Source organism: Sinocyclocheilus anshuiensis, unplaced genomic scaffold (assembly GCF_001515605.1).
Source record: "Sinocyclocheilus anshuiensis isolate Anshui unplaced genomic scaffold, SAMN03320099.WGS_v1.1 scaffold107, whole genome shotgun sequence".
NCBI classification, from domain to species: Eukaryota; Metazoa; Chordata; class Actinopteri; order Cypriniformes; family Cyprinidae; genus Sinocyclocheilus; species Sinocyclocheilus anshuiensis.
This window is the reverse complement of record NW_015549584.1, coordinates 1,790,409-1,811,421: the sequence shown is the minus strand read 5'-3', so window position 1 is coordinate 1,811,421 and position 21,013 is coordinate 1,790,409. Positions and strand designations below refer to the sequence as shown.

Genomic DNA, 21,013 nt, shown 5'->3' with positions numbered 1-21,013 from the left:
CTCCTTGTTAGTGCGTCCGCCTCCCATGCCGGAGACCCACTCGGAACAAGAACGAGGTGTGGCGGTGAGGACACGGGAGAGAGGGGTTACACATGGTCGAATTGTTCACAATACAGTTTATAATATGCATTTAAAAACTAGATTTGAATTTGGGTGAATTTTCATTTCATGCTAACTTTAAGTGTGAAGTGTACAGGCGACTCACTTGCTGTCAGAATGAGCATTTATGAAAAATGAAAATACTTGCATGAATTTATAACATAGATAAGAATATAGCTGTCATATATAAGATATATATATATGACAGTACACGTACCTGACAGGAACTGACATGAAACTGCATGTGAGCATCTCTGAAGCATTTAAAAATGCTTGGATCTTAATCTTTTTCAACATCAAATTGCTCTGTGGCCATCCGCCATTTGTCAAATGTGTATTTTTCATAAAAATGTGTTTTGTAAAAAAAAAAATAGTGGTGAGTTTCTCATTGTGCACTGCAAAGACCTAATTAATTGAAGATTAAATTTGTCTTTCATTATTAATTTAATCGATTACTTGATGCAGCCCTACTTAGAAAACCCTAACATAGCAACACCCTGGCAACCACCTACACTCAAAAAAAAAAAAAAATTAAGCCTTTTTTATGATTGACGCAATCTAATTAATAGTAGAATTCCAAATAAATTGAACAGAATAATCCATACGCAATTTAATTGAATTATTGATTAAGGATTGTTCAATTATTGAATTAAAATACTTAAGATTTATTCAATTTGATTTGATGGAATTTTACTATTATTAAATTTTGTAAATCTTTAAAAAAGGCTTACATTTTTTTGTGCGTACAAATTTCTATTATAGTGCCAAAGATTTCACATTTTCTTCAGAAAAATATAAACATCTAGTTTCTATTCCATATTTTATTTCTCTGCTTCTCTTGCTGTCTTTTGCTTTCCTTTCAATGGTCCTGTCCTCTCCTCTCCTCTCTTTTTTTCTTTCAGAGACCAGGTCAGCAGACTCCTGAGCAGTGGAGCTTATACTGGATTTTCTTGCAGTCTTCAACACGACTGTCCTGTGCAGATGTTACATATTATGGACGAGAGCCTTTTCCATGTTTAAATCTCATAACATGTTTAAATCTCATAATTTGTTTGCTTAGTAATGATAGGCTTGATTGAAAACCTGAGGGTACAACAAAATGAAAAATAACAAAGTCTGGGGAAAGGTTCCCTTAAACAGGTGCCTGGCCCTGCAAGGGCTGGGGGAAAAACTCGATTCAATTACGAGGGCCTGAAATGACTATGTTTTTCTTGCTGGATTATTGGTACCACCAGACCAGGTTTTTCATGAGGATGAAATTGGTTTGTTATGTCAGTTTCTGTATGAAGACAAATCTTGGTTTGTGTTTCACTTCTAAATTCAAAAATGTCACTTTTAGCAAAAATATATTCTTCAGCCAGTGTTTCATATCAAAGGAAACAATGTACACCAAAAGCAAAGAATATGATGGCTTTTTTTTTTTTTGGAGAAACCACTTTTGTGTCAGGGTTATTATCGTTAACTAAAACGAAAACTATTAAAGAAAAAAAAACTTGATTTGAAATGAAATAAATGTTAACTAAAAAAAAAATTAAATATACTTTTTTTTAACTACTTGCTGCTTAGTCTACATTGAAGTACCAAAACAACTCTAATAAATAAAAATATGTAAAAATCATATAGATATATATAAAAAAAAAACGAATAAAAATGACAAGCAAAATTACAAAAAAAGTTTAAAATAACAAAAAATGAAAACTAATTTAAAATATGAATAAAAACTATAATAGTATATTAATTAAACATATCAATGACACTAAAATAGCATTATGTAGAATAAAATATTTTTTTATATTTAAGATTTTCTTATATATATAATAATTAACATCAAATTATTTTAAATTATTTTATATATTAAAATTTATTGATAAATTAAATATATTATTTTTTTAGGTGTAACACTTATAAAAACTGGAAAAAGTACTAAAAGTATATTTAGTAGAAATACTAAAATTAATTAAAAGGTAATTAATATTCTGTCATAATTTACTCATGTCTTTTTTTTCTGTGGGGAGCAGTTCATAATGACAATGTCTATCAAGTTCCAATTGAAAAAAAAATTAAAAATAAAAGCACCATGAAAGTATAACAACGTAGTCATTTGTAGTTCATTTGTCCTTTTTTGTCATTATTTGTTGTTTGCAAAAACCTCCATGGACCAAAAAAAAAGCTTATGGGTTTGGAACAACATGGACGCTGACTAAATTATAACAGAATTTTTATTTGTGGGTGAGCTATTCCTTAAAGGAACTATTTACAGCACAGCAAAGATTTTCTCTTTTGTAACCAACCACATGAAAGGTTTTACTTTCAGTTGCACAGACAAAATTAATTTATAAATAATAAGCTTAAAGATCTGCTGTAACATTATATCTGCACAAGAGTGCATCAAACAAAAGAAGATAAATCGTTTGCTCGTGAGAGGGACAGACGCAGCTGGCCACTGATTTCGTAATAGCCTCGGCTCCTAAAACAGTCCGAACTGACCGCAGACTACTGAACACAAACAAACACAAAACACTGCCTGCACTACTCCTACGGTTCAATGACTAAACCGCACGCTTGGACAAGAGAACCTTATAAATCAAGCCTCACAGTGATTAAAGCATTACACAGCCATTTCAAAACTGTAACGCACACACACACCTAGGCAAAAAAAAAAGCAAAAGACAATCTGTCCTGCCTGTGATCAGGCCAGTGACAAACTTCTTGACGTGCTTCCAGACATCATGATCAGTTGCTGATGTTCTTCCATACCTTTATTGTAATTACTGGGTTCCACTTGGGCATGTCACCACCTGCTGGTGACTGGCTGTCACTGGAGGAGCCTGTGAGTCTGTCCTCTGTGGACTGCCGTGGGTGGATCTGGACCACCATCACTTCGGTTTCCAGTAAGCTGCGGGTGAGGCTGGGTCAGGGTGGTGCTGGAGAACCTGGCAGAGCTTTGGCGGTACCCATTGTGCCAGAGATGGGGTTCATGGCTCCAGCTTTTCAGTTTGTAACGGATATGCTCTCATCAAATCAAATAAGATACAATGCAACTCCTGCCACCTAAATGACTTTTAAAACTGTCCAAATCCACAAGCATTTAGGTATTCTTTTTCAAAATCAACAGTCATCTACAATGCTGCCATTATGATCATTTTCTTCAGTCATTTTGATCATGATCCTCATCAAAAATGTCAAACCTGGTCACCATCATCTGACGCCCATGTTAATGCGTCATTTTGCTGAAGCAAGGTTGGTCAACTTTGAATTGTGGGCTTGTTTCCAGAGCTAAAGTCTCGTGGAAGAGGTTTAGAGTCTAATGAGACATTAGCTTCAAAAGGGGATTTTGTTACCACCACAGGAGAAATAAATAAATAAATAAACAAACGGTATTGCAACTTTTAAACTCACAATTTTGAGTTGTGAGGAAAAAAAAGTCAGAATCGTGAGATATAAACTCGCAATTGCAAGAAAAAAAGTCAGGATCTTAAAGTGGCGGTTACCTTTTTTATTTTTTATTCTGTGGCAGGAACAAAAAAAAAACACAGAATTGCAAGACGTAAACTCTAAAAGTAATTGCAAAATGTAGACTTTTTGTTAAAAAAGTCACAATTGCGAAACAAATTCAGACTTGCGAGACGTAAACTTGGAATTTCAGCAAAAAAAAAAAAAAGAGAATTCTTAGGTTTTTTATATCTTGCAATTCTGTTATTTTCCACCTCAGAACTGTGATATAAATAGTTGCAATTCCCTTTTTTATTGCTTTAATCCGTGGAGGAAGCATGCTTCCATAATTAAAAGAGCAATCAGTCAACTAAAATGATTTTCTATTGTTCTATTCAATTATATTGTCTTAGAAAAACTAAATCACGTCATGTCCCCTTAAAAATAATGCAGTACGAAAACAGAACAAGAACAAACTTGTTTTACAACCAACAGTAGTAAGAAACGGGTTCCCAAATAAAGTTCTCATCTTACGGTCAACGTACAAGATGAGGTTACTGGAAAGGATTTTACATCAGGCCCACTTAAATCTATAGAGAGTGAAATACTGGGGCTGATTACAATGTAAATGTGTCAGTAGCACGGGGCTGCGGTACATTCCTGTGTCTTGTGCCGTAAAAACGTACAGCTTTAACATTAAGACTCGAGGTTCCTCATCACAGGCTGCCATTCTGGCTTTTATGGGATCTTGACGGCTCTTTGGGGCTCTGTAAAAAACTTTGGGACTTCAGAGGTCCTGCGATACTGCTGCAGTGAAACTGTATGGGATGCATTACATTGTTTCTGTTTTGTGTGTGTGTGCATGTGTGCAACGTATGTAGAAATATGTGCGCATGCGACTATTTAGTTATTCTAAGCTTTGAGACAAGACAAACAGGCCATGCCTTCTTATGCTTTGGCTTCTCTTTTTCCACTGTGAAGTCATATTTAAATATTCCCTGCAAAGATCATGTGAAATTAATTCCATTTGCAAAATATCTTTTCACACTAAATCAGGCTGTCAAGGTTGTGGCTTAATAATAAAGTTCTCGCATAATCCTTATTATGAAAACTGCCCTTGCAATTAAAAGTGAAATGCAGTCTTGTACGGTATCCAACGTTCTAAGCACAAATTCCTGTATTGTATGAGTCAAGGCTAATATTTTCATTTGGAGCATTCCTAAGGTATGACAGCTAACGGTCAGCACGCCATTTCCAATAAATACATGACGAAGGGAGTTTTACTATATACTCTCAGCCGTCCTATTAGTTTGAAATAAAAGGCAAACTGACCAAATCGACTAATAACAAATCAACCAATACAGAGTCTATGGCTGTCCTGTCACTGTCTGTGGCACGATCTGAACACAACTGTATTGGCCCACATTACCGAGTATGGCGTTCACTTTAGGCTGCTTCCAATATTTACAAGCAAGCCTGAAACTGTGAGAGAATTCGATTGAATGCAGATGGCAGGAAGTTCCACTCAAATGACAGTGGGCAAATTCAACCGCAAAACATGAGAGGAACCTCAAAAGCACACATTGCATATCCTCTTTCCAAATGCTAGAACACTTGTCTGAAGCTAAAGAAGACTGTATTCATACATCGTTACATTCAAGACACTGATAATGTTACAAAGGACTTCTATTTCAAATATATTATTCAAATTTATCATGGTTTACACGAGTGGCAACAATCGTTTGGGAGACCCCTTTGACAGTTGCAGTTTAATGATATAAGTGCTTGTAATTGAGTCGTAAATAAATCGAACAATGTTTGACAATGATTATATTGTTTTCTATGCAATGCAATTCTCTACGGGGATCCTTTGTTTTTAGATGGTAAAACTAGATGGTTATGTGAGGAAAACAACAGTGAATCGTATTTCATTTCCTATTTTTTGTTATGGTTGTTTTAGTGGAGGAAAAAATAATGGAAGCTTTCTTTCAGAATAAGACGTTCAAAGCAATCGGTATAATTGGCCTGGCTTTGAAGTCTCTGGCAGGGATCGGGATAAAATCTTACTACCAGACCCACACACTGACTAGTCTTGTTGATTAAGAAATGACTTGGTTCCACCATATTTTCTGAAGGCTTTTTTTTATGAGCCATGATTTGCTTTGACAACAGGGGCAGAGAAGAAAAAGCTTTTATTTTTATTCGATTATTCATCTTGTTTCATGTTTCCCGCTTCAAGCCCCATGCTTTCATATTACAGTGTGCTGAGATGACCAGTCCAAGTCGAAACAAGAACATAATCCCTGCTGATATCCCCAAACAAATGTTATCTGCAAATTCACAGCAGATGACAGAGCTGGCTGTACTCCGCAATGGTAAACTAACTTAGTCACTATCAAAGCTCTCTCTCAGTCAAGCATCATGGCCATGGTTAAGACTGTTTCAGGCTTTGAAGAACACAATAGAGTAATTCAGCCCGAGGCAACTTCACAAATAAATATAACTGTCAAAATTGAGTCCATGCTGACTCTTGATTCTTTCTAATATGAATATTGCATCAGAGAGCTCAAAATCAAGAACTGTGTTTACAAGAACATAATTTTCCAATTAAGCTCCAGATTTTGGTCAAAGGAATATTTCACTAACAAATGAAAATTCTGTTATAATTTTCTCACCATTTTGGCATTCTAAACCCACATGAATTCCTCTCACGGATCACACAAGGAGATAATTTAAAGGCAATTTTCCATGCTTTTCTCTATGTAAGTACAAAGAAGCTTCAAAAGGGTGAAAGAACCACTATTAAGGCATCCTAAAAGTGGTCCAGATGACTCTTGTGAAGCCATACAGTAGCGTTGGTGCATTTATGGGAGAAGTAGCGATGTCTGATTCTTTCACGAATCATTTTTGAAAGTTGGGTCTTTTCAATGAATCAATTAATTTGGTTCACAAAACAGGTCTGAATGATCCATTCATGAATCAGACTGATCCGTTTGAAGAGTTCAGCTCACTGATTCAATAATCCGGTCACATAAATAACAACTTACATTTTGGTCACAGTATATACAGTAGTTATACACTACCGTAACACTAAAATTTATGCACTAAAAGTTTGGGGTATGTAATGTATGTAAAAAATATATATATATATATATATATATATATTTTTTTATTTTTTATTTTTTTATTACATTTACTATGTACAGTATATATACTATGTATACTATATATTGAATTTATTTTATTTTTTTATTACATTTATATAAATATACATTTATAAATAATATAAAATAATATACATAATAGTATATATTAATACTTATATTTAATGCACCCTTTCTCAATTAATAAAATGTTATTTTTATATTGTTATAAAAAAATAAATGCTGTTCTTGTTAAATAAATGCTGCTATTTTGAACTTTCTATTTATCAAAGAATCATGACAGTTCACGGTTTCCACAAAAATATTAAGCAGCACAACATTGATATTAATAAGAAATATTTCTTGAACACTAAAAAAGCATATTAGAATGATTTCTGAAGTATCATGTGACACTGAAGACTGGAGTAATGGCTGATGAAAATTCAGCTTTGCCATCACAAGAATAAATTACATAATTAAAATAATAATAAAAAAACACTTATTTTAAATTGTAATAATATTTCCAAAAACTGCTGTTTTTCTGTATTTTTAATCAAATAAATGATCATATAAAACATTTAAAAAACTAACTTTTAAACGGTACTCTGAATGTATACTGTATTCTATACAGTCAACCTTCCGAATAAGGTGTTTAAATGATGCAGACAAATTGATATAGAAATATTCTTGTATAATTAAACAACCCGATGTTTGATATGTGAAATAACTGACTTGTGAAGTTTAGAAATAAGCACAGGGGACCTAACAAACACATTTCATATTCTCAGAATACATCCACAGGGATGCCTATGTTTTTTCATCACCCTCAACCTGCATAGAGTTTCAAACCACACATATCCCTGAACGGAAGTGGGCAAAACAATGTGACTCTTTTTTGTTTTGCGGGGTATCATCCTCACAAACCAAAGGATCACTCTAAGCCGACACCCTTTTATTGCTCCCCCACAACTCCTGTCCCGCTCAAGCCCCTGGTAACCCGAGAAGGGACAGATCAGCAGACAATGTACATCATCACACATCAAACGGGGCCCTCACAATACAGACGTCCCCTGAGAGGAGAAGAGAAGGTAGGGCATCCGTCAGCACAGGAGCCCCTGGTCAGGAATAACACGCCGGCTGCCGGTTTGAGTAATGAGGGCTGAAGAACCGAAAAAAAGCAAAGCAGGGGCAGCATGCATAAAAAAGCAGGGCATCATGGGGTGATTTTAATGGAAATTCTTTCAGTTTATTAGTCCAGTGATAGGGTTTGTAGGGGAAGGTGGTAAATAAAGGGGTATTTATGCAGACAGCGTGTCATATCCAGCTGAGGAGATGGGCCCACCATCAGCGTGGTTTAAGAGCAAACCTATTCTCACTGTGCAAGCATTCAGTGGGGTTTTTTTCTGCTTGCTTGATTGCCATCTTTTACTTAACTACATGTGGTAAACAACGCCATTACAACAAAATGCCTTGAGTTATGGCTCAACTAACAAGTTCACGGTTCGATTCCTGATGCAGAGCTGCAGAGTTTGGCTAATGTATCATAAACAGCGCTGCAAGTCAGTCAGCTAGTGTTTTGTGGATCTTTATTTCCTCTCAGGGCTGCAAGCATGACTTAACACCAGCATTTTCACACAACCTGGCATCAGCCGTGCGTTTATGAACTATAAATCATATTCATTTCATCCCCGGACTTTTCCAAAAAAGACTCCAAACCCATAAAGAGTTTGTTTTCCATTTCACTCTGAAAGAGCTTTGAAATGCAAATATTTGTTTCCTTTGAGAGCAAAAAACAACTCGAAATTTGAGGCGAAATATTAATTCTTGCCATTTTACATCATCACTAATACAAACATGTTAAAAATGGGTCCATGGTGGGTTCCTACGGTCTTTTTTGTGTGCTCTTAAACGAGTGAGTTTTGGCTGGCAGTAGTGTACATAACCTAATGATTTGCTAGCCAATTATTGGACTTGGTCCCTTCTTTCAGAACTCCTGAGGCTTGTAGAAAGCTGGCATCTACAAACTGTACAAATGCGATTTGACGTGCAGCCGGTGGTCAACTTGCCATCGCCAGTCTATCGGCAAGTCTAATAAGCCTTGATGACATGCTACAAACCAAGATATTTTACAATAGTTAGTGTCGTTCGTCCTATAGCTGACCGCATTTTGCCTTGGAGTGATTTGATTTGGTCTAAAAATATGTCATGTATTTCCTTTATGTGGACTGTTGTTTGTTCAGTCAAGGTTGTGTGCATAATTTGATCTTTAAAACTAACTTTTAAAGAGTAAAAGAAAGAAAGTGTCTTATTTCACAGTGGCACATCTAGTTAAAAATATCAACTCACTGAACTGTTTGTGCTCTGCAAGCACTCTCACATTTTGAATCCATTTATCAAAGAATCACTCATTTATCAGTTTAATGGCTTTTACCATTAAGCGTTCTGGCGTGATCATGTACGTTTTATCAAAAAGTACAAGCAAGCAAAACGAGTCACTGAGATAATGATGAGAAAGCATGTACAACATCGAAAACATGTACATCGAAAGCTATTACGCAAGTCTTTTTTTACTGGCTTCCCTACATTTTTCTGCCATCAAGTAATCCTCAAAGACAATCCTTCTATTTGTCACTGGAGTCAAGTCAAAACTATATGGAGTCAATTAAAGCACAAAGTGATCTGAAGATGTGGCTAACCCCATGTAAACAAAGAGAACATATGAAAATACAATTCAAAGTCCTTTTCAAGATGTGTGGTTGGCAGCGATCTGGTGAATTGGAATGAGAAACATGTTTAGAAAGCAGAGGCATTCAAGAAACAGAGGAGGAGGGCGTGGGAGAACCAAAAAGGCCTTCGAAATGAAGCCGCATGTCTAACGTAATTTCTCTCCATATGCTTCACTAATAAGATGTTTGTAAAAACATGTTGTAACATTACAGAGATGGGATTGCTAGTTTAATGAGTGATTTGGCGTAAATACTAAAGTAAATGTCAAGATCCATATGGATACATCAAGTAGGCTAATCAAGATCTGGTTGGTTAGTATGGCCCTGTCAGCCCCTGCTGGTAGAAGCTGTAACTACACCATTTTTCTTCATTGACATACATTCAATAGTACTTGAGTACTGTAACAGAAGAGATTACATATAAAAAAAATTATCACATCCTTTGACATGCCATTTACAGAGCTACTTAAAAGATTTTAAATTTACATTTTGTGAATCTGAATTTTAGATTTAAAATTTGACATTTCACAAAAGTACATTTTTGTGGTAGCCTATATTTTATAGTTTTGAATTAAAATTTTAGAGTTGTTTCATTGTTGCCACATCATCACACTAGAGATTTCACTAGCAGTGTGACTGGCCAAAATCCTCAGTTCAGCTAGTCTTTGTATGATCTGAATTTTTGAGTTATGTATTTTATCATTTTAAAGTTTCATATCTCTTCTTAATGTAAAACTTTAAGCTGTAGCACTAGAATCTGAATACTTGCAGCTAATTTCACCTAAAAAAAAAAAATCTGCAGTTTAAAAATACAAATGTCATAATAGAGTTCAAATTTCTTAAATATCACGTTTACAATTCAAATTTCTAAAACGTAAATTTAAAAAAAAAATCCATAGACACATTTTATTAAAGGTCACATGACAAGGATTCAAATTTACAAAAATCATTAGCCATGATTGCTAACGGATAACTTTCTCTAGGTAATTCTCTTGACGTCATGTGTTAACTTGGCAGAAACGTCAATCACTGTAAAGGCTCACAGACTTGTTATGACAATACAATCCTCTAGGCAGTCCACTGTCTCCACTCGGTAACATCCTTTAAAATAAGTGTGCCGATTCTAAAGAGAAACCAGAGCCTCCAGATGAGCGCGTACGTCTCCAGTAAGGCTCGCTCACATTCGCAGTGTAACCCTGCAGACAGAAGGTATGTGTTAGTCACTGTTTGATTCAGACATATTTTCGACGAAGGCTCATTGAGAAACAGGGGCTGTTTTGACTCGGTCATCTTCGAGAAAGCCTGGTCTTGGAGACTAGCGGCATTTGCAAAAGATTAGCGGGTTAGCTCTCATCTACTGTGCTCGGGTCAGGTAGAGTGCAGTAAGCAAACAGTTATAATGCTGATATCTCTCCATCTACGCCGGGCAGGAACATTCCTACAACATGGACGGCCCTGTAATCCAATTTCCCCACGAAAGATGTGACCTTTGGGCACAAAGGTTAGGTTTTCAGGTATCCCGAGGCAAGATTTTTGCAACGTAATGCAATTTCTTTATGTCGCAGATCAGAAAATCCCTTTTGATGAATCTTTCTACCGCAAGTTCCCGAGCATTAAACTCTCAATTGATCTTTCTGTCAGCGTTGAGAGCGAATATGCTTTGTCATTGCGGGAACAGGCCCAGTTGGGGTGCGTTCGCAGTGTAACACAGCGAAAGCAGATCACTCTGCCTTAACCTATCATTAGCCAAAAGAATAAATGCAAACCAACTGTGCGAGAACAATAAAATAATTTGTCAAGGGAAAAGGGTGCAGATAAATTCTGGAACTCATTTTCCAGCTGGCCTGAGAAGTGAAATCGCTGGCCAAGTCCACAGCACCTGGCTGTCAGGGCTTTCATACGGCCTTACTTCATTTCAGTTTTTAAAAAGCAAAGCAGTTAGGTCATTCACAACAACAGTGCCTTTTTTCTGTATTAGTCAACATTTGACTTTTTAGGGCAAGAATCAAGTAAACAGCAAAAAAAGAGGACATTACAAGCGAAACATACCACAGCTCCAGACAGAATTTCTCTTTTTTTCTCCTCTGAATATTCTTGTCAGAAACTGCGAGTGATATATAACAACTGTTTCCTGCTGCCTGTGTCATCTTTTTTCTTTAAATAGGAACCTTGTGAAGTCGGGCGTTGCTTTATGTGTAGATTTAGGAGCGCTAGCAAATCAGTTATATGGTAAAGCGTAGCTTCGTGGACCGGCCCTGCTGTAAAGCGTGAACGTGGAGCCAAGGGAAGGCCGTAAATGTCAAGCGCGGCCTGGACAACAGCGTGACCTGGTTCTGATTAGGCTGAGATTGTTTTCGTTTCCACTTTCTCCACGGAGATATTGAGCACACACACACTCATCGCTTCCATTTCCATAAGATCCAGCAATGTCTAACCTCCCTCACATGTGTTAGTTCAATAAGAAACACACGTGCATGAGACATGAAGGTTACGTGTGACAGACGCGCTCAACATTGATTCCTCGCTCCGTCACTTACAAATGTGACCTGGAGGTCACCAGGCGTACTTCCCATTTTTCCAGTACCGGTGACGTTCCTGTCTTTGACTGCTAACAGTAGCATCCCTTAGATATCTTAAAGGGATAGTTCACCCAAAAATTAAAATTCTGTCATTAATTACTCACCCTCATGTCGTTCCAAACCCATAAGACCTTCGTTCATCTTCAGAACACAATTTAAGATATTTTTGATGAAATCTGAGAGCTTTCAGACCCTCCCATAGACAACAAGGGTCCTTACACAATCAAAAATAACGACTTTATTCCACATTTTCGTCTCTACTGCATCACTTGTGGACACGCGTTCACGGTAGTACCATGACGCGAGAGTGTGGCGCAGTAGAGACGAAAATGTGGAATAAAGTCATTATTTTAGTTTTCTTTGCGCAAAAAAGTATTCTCGTAGCGTCGTAACATTACAGTTGAACCACTGATGTCACATGGATTACTTTGTCGATCACCTTGGTACTTTTCTGCATCTTGATCGTGTAAGGACCCTTGTTGTCTATGGGAGGGTCTGAAAGCTCTCAGATTTCGTCAAAAATATCTCAAGTTGTGTTCCGAAGATGAACAAAGGTCTTACGGGTTTGGAACGACATGAGGGTGAGTAATTAATGACAGCATTTAAATTTTTGGGTGAACTATCCCTTTAAAGTGTCTAAAGTGATGGTATAGTCAAACTGATTAGCACCCAGAAAGGGTTTTCTCATGCATTCTATAAGCACACGCCTGGTTGAAAGAAAAATCGAGCAGTTTGCCATAATGGGATGTCTTATTTCTCATATTAATGGAACGTTTGACAGTGGAATTAATGCTATGTCAACACTAGAGAAGTATCTTAACGTTTATGGTACATTTGCTGCAGCATGATGAGTATGTTCTCGCACACACACACATGCACATAAAGGGGTGACTCCAGTGGAAAGTTTGGCACAGGCCGAGTCCTGGAAAACTCATCTGTGAGATTGTGGTGAGGGCTTAAAGGGTGAAATAGTGGGGAAAATATTTGTGGTAGGTGATAAGTCAGCAAACTCAGTGCAAATTGTAAAAAGCTGAAGTCAACATTCATTCCTCAAATTCCTCTCATCCTGTTAAAGGGCCGGGACGCATTAGTCTCTCTCCTCTCATGCTCTGCTTTCTCATGAGCTATTGCAGCCATATCTCAAATGCTTTATTAGGGATTTTGGTTCTCTTTATGCATTAAACTGTAAGGTTTGTTACACATTCTACATCTGAACTGCATATTTACAGTATTTGGCATCCATATTAACTGCATTCACACTGTCAGAGTAGGCAGCACAGTGCTGTGGCACTGAGAGTATAGTTTCAGCAATAAGACTATGTGGGATTTAAAGAAAACACACTGAAAACACACTGTAAACCTACCAATCACAATCTACTAATCACCAATTATTTGAAAAATGACAATACAAGTTCTAGAATTTAATTATCCATACCAATTCTTACAGTGTTTTAAGAAATAACTATTTGAGAAAAATGCCATTTCATGTATGAATAAAAAGTGAATTTCAATAATAAATAAATACATTTAAAACAGTTTACCCAAATGGTTTATTTACATGTTACACAGACATTTTAATGACTCTTTAGAGGTAGTAAACAAATGCAAGTCCAATAATTTATTATTATAATACATTAAACAAAGCAAAACAAAAACATGATAACATAGTTTACTATTAATTTTATTATTATTATTACAAATAATTTTATCCTTAGCAACACATTGTCAGCATAATCTGATTTTTTTCACAAATCGGACTATACTGGTTGCACTGTATGTTTTTGAGTGATTAAAAACAACCGCACATACTGTATAAGTAATTTATTCTGGACTACACTGTGTAACTTTCCCCATGTCTGGCTTTAAAAATTCAGAAAAAAACCTGGTCACTGTAGTTATATTGTGTATTTTATTTATGAGCTGCAAGGTTAATATCAGCTGTTCAACTCAAAAAACTTCTTTACCCATTTTCTCTCTATACAACACAATAGTGCCACTTAAAGGTGCAGCACACTAATCATTGCACAATTACTTAATCTTAAATAATCAACTAATCATTGCACACTAATCGTTGGGTGAACAACTGATTGCACTGTATGTTTTTGATTCAAGTACAGTAACATACAAGTTATTAATTCAGGAACTGGACTATATTGGTTGCTTTATACATTTCTGATTCATTGACGCAAAATAATCATTGTTAGGAAATAATGTTTCTTGTTGCACATTCTGTTCCAATCATTAAATAAATAGGCCTAATGCAAAAGCATGTTTAAGCATGTTATTCCGTCTGCATCAGTGTAACCATACAGATGGTTAACAGAATAAAAAAATTTTCATTTCTGGTATTTTTTTATATATATTTATTTTTTAAATGTCACTAAAATAAATAAATAATTCTAAATGGTTATTCCCAAGTAACAGTTTTATTAGTTTATATCTATTTTAAAAATAAATATATAACCTAAGTAAAATAAATAAATACATGTAACTTAAAATTAATTTTAATTTATGTATAGAGCCACAGCACACACACACACAAGAACTCCGCATGTCTGCCATTGCTGTGCCGTGCACGCCCTGCAGACGCAGTCTGGTCTAAATTTTTAAAAGGCACGTAACAATTATTGGTCAAAAGTTCTTGTATTTCACATAAAAAATTCCCATAATGTAAAAACAAAGTGAAGGATCAGGAAAAAAACAGATCGGACAGTGTGCATCGTGGGAAATTGTGTCCTCTTATCATTCGCCGGCATCTTTTTCTCCAAATATTAACCTGCCAAACTGCTGATTTCAATTTATGCTTTAAGTCTGAGTAAACACCCCAGAGCACTGTGTGGAGATGAGACGACAGAGTTGTCTGACAGAGAAAAGTTTAATAATGTTCGCTATTCTTTTAACCTCGCTCTGAGCATGTCTCCGTCTGAGTAATCCAACAGCAGCTCGACGGAAACAGGAAGTAGGAATGCTCAAAGCTTACCGATTCGTGACTGTAGACTGTTCTGAAATGCCTAGAAAAAACTTTCAGCCCTGAAGGTCAGATGAATCTGATTGGATTGTCGCTAGACGCGACAAAAAAAGTTATAGCACAAAATTATTAGTTCCACTCCATGATGTCCATGATGTCTGGTATTCACAAAAATATTAGCTTTGTTGAAGAAAATGAGGACATAAATGATATTTTAGTGGTATTTTTATGTTCTCACAGCAAACGGTCTGTCTTTCGGATATTTATTAATGTCTGTCAGTTCCTTTTTTTGGCCTTTGAACTGCAAAAGGTCAAGTTTACTTGACACATGCTCAGCTGGGAAGGCAGTGAAATGTTATTTCTGTGGCTGTACGTAGAAGAACTTTACTAGACAAAAAGGCAATGAAAAACAATAAATACACAAAGGTTTTTCATCTTACTAGCATTCCCTTCTCAACCATCGTTACACGCACAACAGTATGAATATATCAAATTTACAGCCTTCTATGATTTTTAAAGATGAATGGCTCCCATCGCATAATCCAGATCTGTTCGTAAAAGTGAAGTGTTTTCATTCTAAACAATCTGCATTCAGGGCCCATGTCAGGTTATTAGCCGTCAGAAATCCCTGAGCGTAATGTAATATTACACTCGGTTGGTGTTGGATCACTAGAGGACGAGAGAATAACTAATTCTTCCAGAACCCTGCGCTTTATTAACAACCAGCAATAAAGTATATAAACTGCACTATTAGACTTTATAATGTATTTCATAGTCCTCAAGGGTCATTCCAGCCAATCAGATCGCAGACCGAATGGGCACTGCCCCATGGCAGCTTCCTGGCGCGATGAAACTACTGAACAACAAAGAGGATATAACCGTGCCTACTGGAATGATTTCTACTCTCTGCTAATGAAAGAATAAATGCTTGCGCAGTTGTTTTTGACCACTCGAATGAAGCCAGCACTCGATTGGACAGATGACGTGCCCAGACTTGTAAATAAGAAGGTCTAAGGACTGGCAGAAAATGCCTTATGAATCTGTCTACATTCACTACGTCCTCTGTATAAATTCAAGGCGGTTTGTGGGGCCAGATTCTGTTTGTACCGAGAATCTGCTGTAATCTTTGTGGTATTTCTCGATATAAAAGAATAATACTTATTCTAATAAAAGACCCACCAGGGAACTTGGCACAGGTTTTGGTATTCATATTTATGTTCTATTAAACATGCAAGTGAACTGGGCGGAGTAGAAAAAACAGCTGTATTGGTACAAAGACCAGCGGGGAGTCAATCGCCATCCGTCACCTTTAACACTAAATCAACAGTGGATACGAAGGGTCACGGCCACCTAGCCGTCTTGCAGCATCCCGCTACGGGAAGCCGGGGCCCTCGTGTCCGTTTTAGGCCTCGCGATCAACGCCGCCACAAAGAGGATTTTTCTTTGATGGAGCAAACTAGCACCGGGCCAAGAACAGCAAGTGCCACTGTCGAAATGTAAATCAAAAAACCACCCGCGTGCACAGACACACGCGCTGAGAAGTCTGGAGACGCAGTTGCTGCCGTCTATAAATGCATGAATAATTCGGCCCATGTAGATGTGCGGTTAGCTGTGGCATGTCCCCCTGGCACAGGCTGAGAGCGAGTAGCCCCTTCATCTCAGTACGGAGTCAGGGAGAGAGAGCGAGTAGGCAAAACAATCAGATCCATTTCACATGAGGCAGGAATTCGACCCCTATATCAAAAAGCAAGAGGGAAAAAAGGTTGGAGAGTGTGGGCGCATTTTTATGAGTGATTCTCAAGACATGGTCCAAGCTAAAAATACATTTTATGATGAAACATCGGAGCCAATTCTGTTTTTCCTCCGTTTAAGCCCAGGTCCAGAGCACATTTCCTCTGGTATTCCAGCGATATTTCGACACTTATTCAAACCAGATAATATTTTTTTAACAGAATTATTGGTTTGAGGGTTGTATTGGCAGGGCGAGGGTGCCCTTGAAATGAAGGATGATTCAGGCCGTTTCTTTGGCTTGGTATTACACATCCCGCAAGCATAAATAAAACAAAACTGGACATTGCTATGACATCACAGGTGCCATAAAAAGCCTAAATTGTAGTTATAATCCAACCAGCAATAAAGGTCGCCGACGTCTGAATGTTTTACCTCAGGATTGATTAAGTAGGTTGAGGTTTTACATATTATTTGAAAAACAACAACGGAATGATCCCAAACCATAATGATTGAGCGTCACATGCTGTAATCTTCTAAAACCACAAGAGCAGCTTTCATCAAACGCTACTCGATTAGATTATAAAATGTTTTTCAAACTTTTTCCGCAGATTATGCCTCACCGACCGCATCTTTCTCTCAAAAATAAGCTCGTAAACTCCCAACCAAATTAAGCTGAATCAACACTCGAGACGGTCCTCTAGAGACCTGTTTGTGAGAAATGATTCAGTGGCTTCCATTACAGCAAGCTGGCTCTCAAAGGCTTGGTGACTGACGCTGAAAAATGTTCACTTGTTAAAGGTTTGCTCAGTGATGTCATCGACCAGGATGAAATAGCACTGCACATTGATCATGAGGACTTTGTGAATCAGTGGAACAAGCTGCAAACATTACAGTTTCCCCACACAATCAGTTTATCCATGCCTCATTCTGATGTCATAGGAGTTCCCCAAAAGATGTGGGCCGCAGTCGAGGAGGATGTGTGGGAGTGAGAGCACAACTGTATAGAGATCAAGTGTGTGTAAGTGTGAGAGAGAAAGCCCAAAGACCAGAGAAACGAACGAAAAATGCTCAGGCGAGAGCAGGTAATTGCGCAGCCCACAACGGTTTACCAGTGATGCAACCACCGACGTCAACATTTTTTTCAACTTGAGTGCAATCAGCCACAGCAACTAAAACAAAGCAATCTTGTGGACAACACATGTTTACAGGAAGCAATAAAGCATCCACCTATAAATCACCTGAATGAGGACTTCTAAATCTGATCAATCTGAGGGTTTTATACTTTTTGGCAGCACCACACAACACATCCTGAGACATACTGATTATCAGCCAGGCAAGCACAAGAAACTTCATCAAGCTATAGGAATTCAACAATGAGTGCAAATGCCACATTTTACAGAGTGACCAAACGGTGCTGAGTTTGTATATGTGTGTGGGAGTACACGCATTGCCATAGAAACCCGGAACACTATAGCAATGACTCCCTTTAGAGTCAATTACTCATTTTTTCATGAGCTGAATCAACACTTCGACGTGGGAGTTTGTCTGCGAATACTAAGTATTACCTTGTGTTTAAAAAAAAACACAAGCACGAACAATCACAGCAACTCTAATAATCATAATCTCATTTGCTGAAAAATGACACTGAAGTTTTTAAGGTAATAATGGGATGAATTCAGAATGTTCGATTTAATATCATTCAGCTCAGAAATTGGAAACGTGTTGATTCAATGAAAAATGATCCGACTATATTTACCAATGCACCACAAATCAGTAGTTGACTTATCCAGGACACAGAAAGCCAAAGAACAATTTAATTAGGCATGGTAGAGAGATTTTGTCCCATCAGACAAGTGCTGCGTTCTTAGGATGTTCATCATGATCATGTGCTATGCCTTGCCAACTCACTGGTTGCATGGCCATAACTTTCTCATGATCTTGCTGAATTGTACGGTACAATGCGAATGCTGCTGCATTAAAGGCATCACCCAGATCACTTTATCTTGTATGATAACATGGCATTTCATCAAAACCTTGTCTAGATAAGAGCTTGAAACTACATGGTTACAAAACAATTACATAATTAAATAAGTGTCTTAGAAACATAAACTTAAAAGCTTCATTTACAATGAAAACAGCAACATTTAATATAGCACATGCTGTATACTGGTTTCAGACATATACTTTTTGGCGTTACTTTTGCCTCATTTAAAAAAGTAGACATGCATAAGTATAAATCCGACAACTGACCTGAATGAATAAAAATCCTTATAACTGAGACCTGAAAATTAGCTGCAGCACTATGTGCCAACTAAAAAACCTGTGCAAGAATAATGGGTGAAAAAGAGTATACTTCTTCAGAAAAACAAAAATCACCATTTTCAAAAATAGGTAGGACTTATAGGTAAGGTAAGTTTAAATACTTGTACATTTTCTTCCATATCACTTCATTTACTGTACAATCAAGCATGTTCTGCCACTGCAGTTGAAATGAGCACCTGATCAATGACTATTTTTAACGGATGAACTGTGGTCTATACTCAAAAACAGACTCACAGATGAATGCAGACTCATATAATCAATGTTTGATTGCAGTGATATTCTTTTATTTAACATTTAAAAATCATTTCACATGTCAAACGAGAGAGATAATATCTGTAACCTGTTCTCTGAAACATGTCAACAAGATCACGCAACACACTACATGCGTACTTTAAAATATTTCACAAAAGTCCATCCATTCCTTTCCAGTATGTAGCCTAAATTAGGATTCTCAAATAGGCATATCTAAAACATCAGTGTTCCTTTCTGTCAAATACATCTGAGAGACATTGAAATGATTCACTTTGGACGGGGGTGAGTTGTGGACCCAAGTCTCATAAATGCTGAGACAAACATTTGGTTTGAATTTGTCAGGCAAACATCATAATCAAACTCTCTGACTCTATTTTGTGACAAGGTATGATTACTAATATAAGTCAAATTTGTATAATCATAAGCTGAAGTAAGCGGTTAGCTTTGCCAACCCCCGCAATCCCACGCCATTGTAGCATCATCTAAACAGGGTGACCGCCCTAGTCCAATACCAGAGAGCCCTGTTCTTGAGGGATGCATGCTCAATTACAACTAACATGACTTGCCATAAGAGTGTCACATACATTTAAGCACATATAGCTACTAAAGAGCATAATCAATAGAATGTGTTCCTTCTCCAATGAAAATAGGGAGGTAAAATGCAAGTATTAAAATGATTTTGTGACTAAATGAATGAGATTACTGAATCACTCTTTATGTTTTGCCTACAGTGATCTCCCAGTGCAATATCATGGTATTCTCCTTTACTCAGCCTCATGCAGTAAACCTGTATGACTGACTTTCTTTTGTGGAACACAGAAGATGTTAGGCAGAATGACAGCCTCAGTCACGATTCACTTTTAGTGTATGAAAAACGATGCAAGGAACAGTGAGTGAAGCTGAATCACTAACATCTACGTTTGTGTTCCACAAAAGTAATGAAGTAAAGTTTGGAACAATATGAGGGTGAGATTGACAACAGAACATTAATTTGTGGGAGAACTATCCCATTAAGGGATATAATAATGAATTAATGTAGCCTACTTAACGCGATCAAGTATTTTGTCAAAAAACAAACCGTGCGAGATTAATGCAACTTTGTTATTTAAGTTTTTTAAAGGTTCCGTTACTAGGCTATGCGCGCCACATTTAACTTTCCTCAAGACACGATAACCTAGCAAGGAGGAAATGTGTCGAATTGTGCCAAAATACAATGCGACAGGACGATGTTCACAATTTTGCTTTTGCGCTTAGACGTTATTGTAAATTACGCCCACATATTTATCACACACTCAAATATAGGCTATATCACCATAGATGTCAGTTTGAAACAGGTAAGTTAAGGTAAAGAGTGTATAACCTTTCCCTGAAAGGACAAGATCTGCATTAACTAAATTTTCTTCGGCAAATGTAAAATTCTGTGTCTGATTTGTTATGTAGGCTATATCTGGCTGCTATGCAACTAAATTAATACATCCAATACATCAAATTGTATAAGTAGCCTGATTCATTTTTAGTTTTTATAATCTATTTATGTTTTTCTTATGTATTTATTTATTACAAATTCATTTATTTTATTCTTTTTCTTAATATATAGCTATTTTAAAACCATTAAAGGTTTCCAAAAACTAATGGCTTTAGGCTCTGTTGTGCAGATTGACATTTAGCATATGTTCAATTAAACGTTACAGAAGTCGTTGTAAACTAGGCTTAAATTTATTTGAATGCTAAATATTTTTATTGTTATTTTATATTTGCATT

The 21,013-nt window shown here is 36.8% G+C and overlaps 1 protein-coding gene across 3 annotated transcripts in view; it reads right to left on the bottom strand.

The window, feature by feature from the left end:
* Positions 1-21,013, bottom strand: part of glis1b (GLIS family zinc finger 1b) — a 78,137-nt gene that overhangs the window by 56,352 nt on the left and 772 nt on the right. The gene's annotated exons all lie outside the window — the stretch shown is intronic.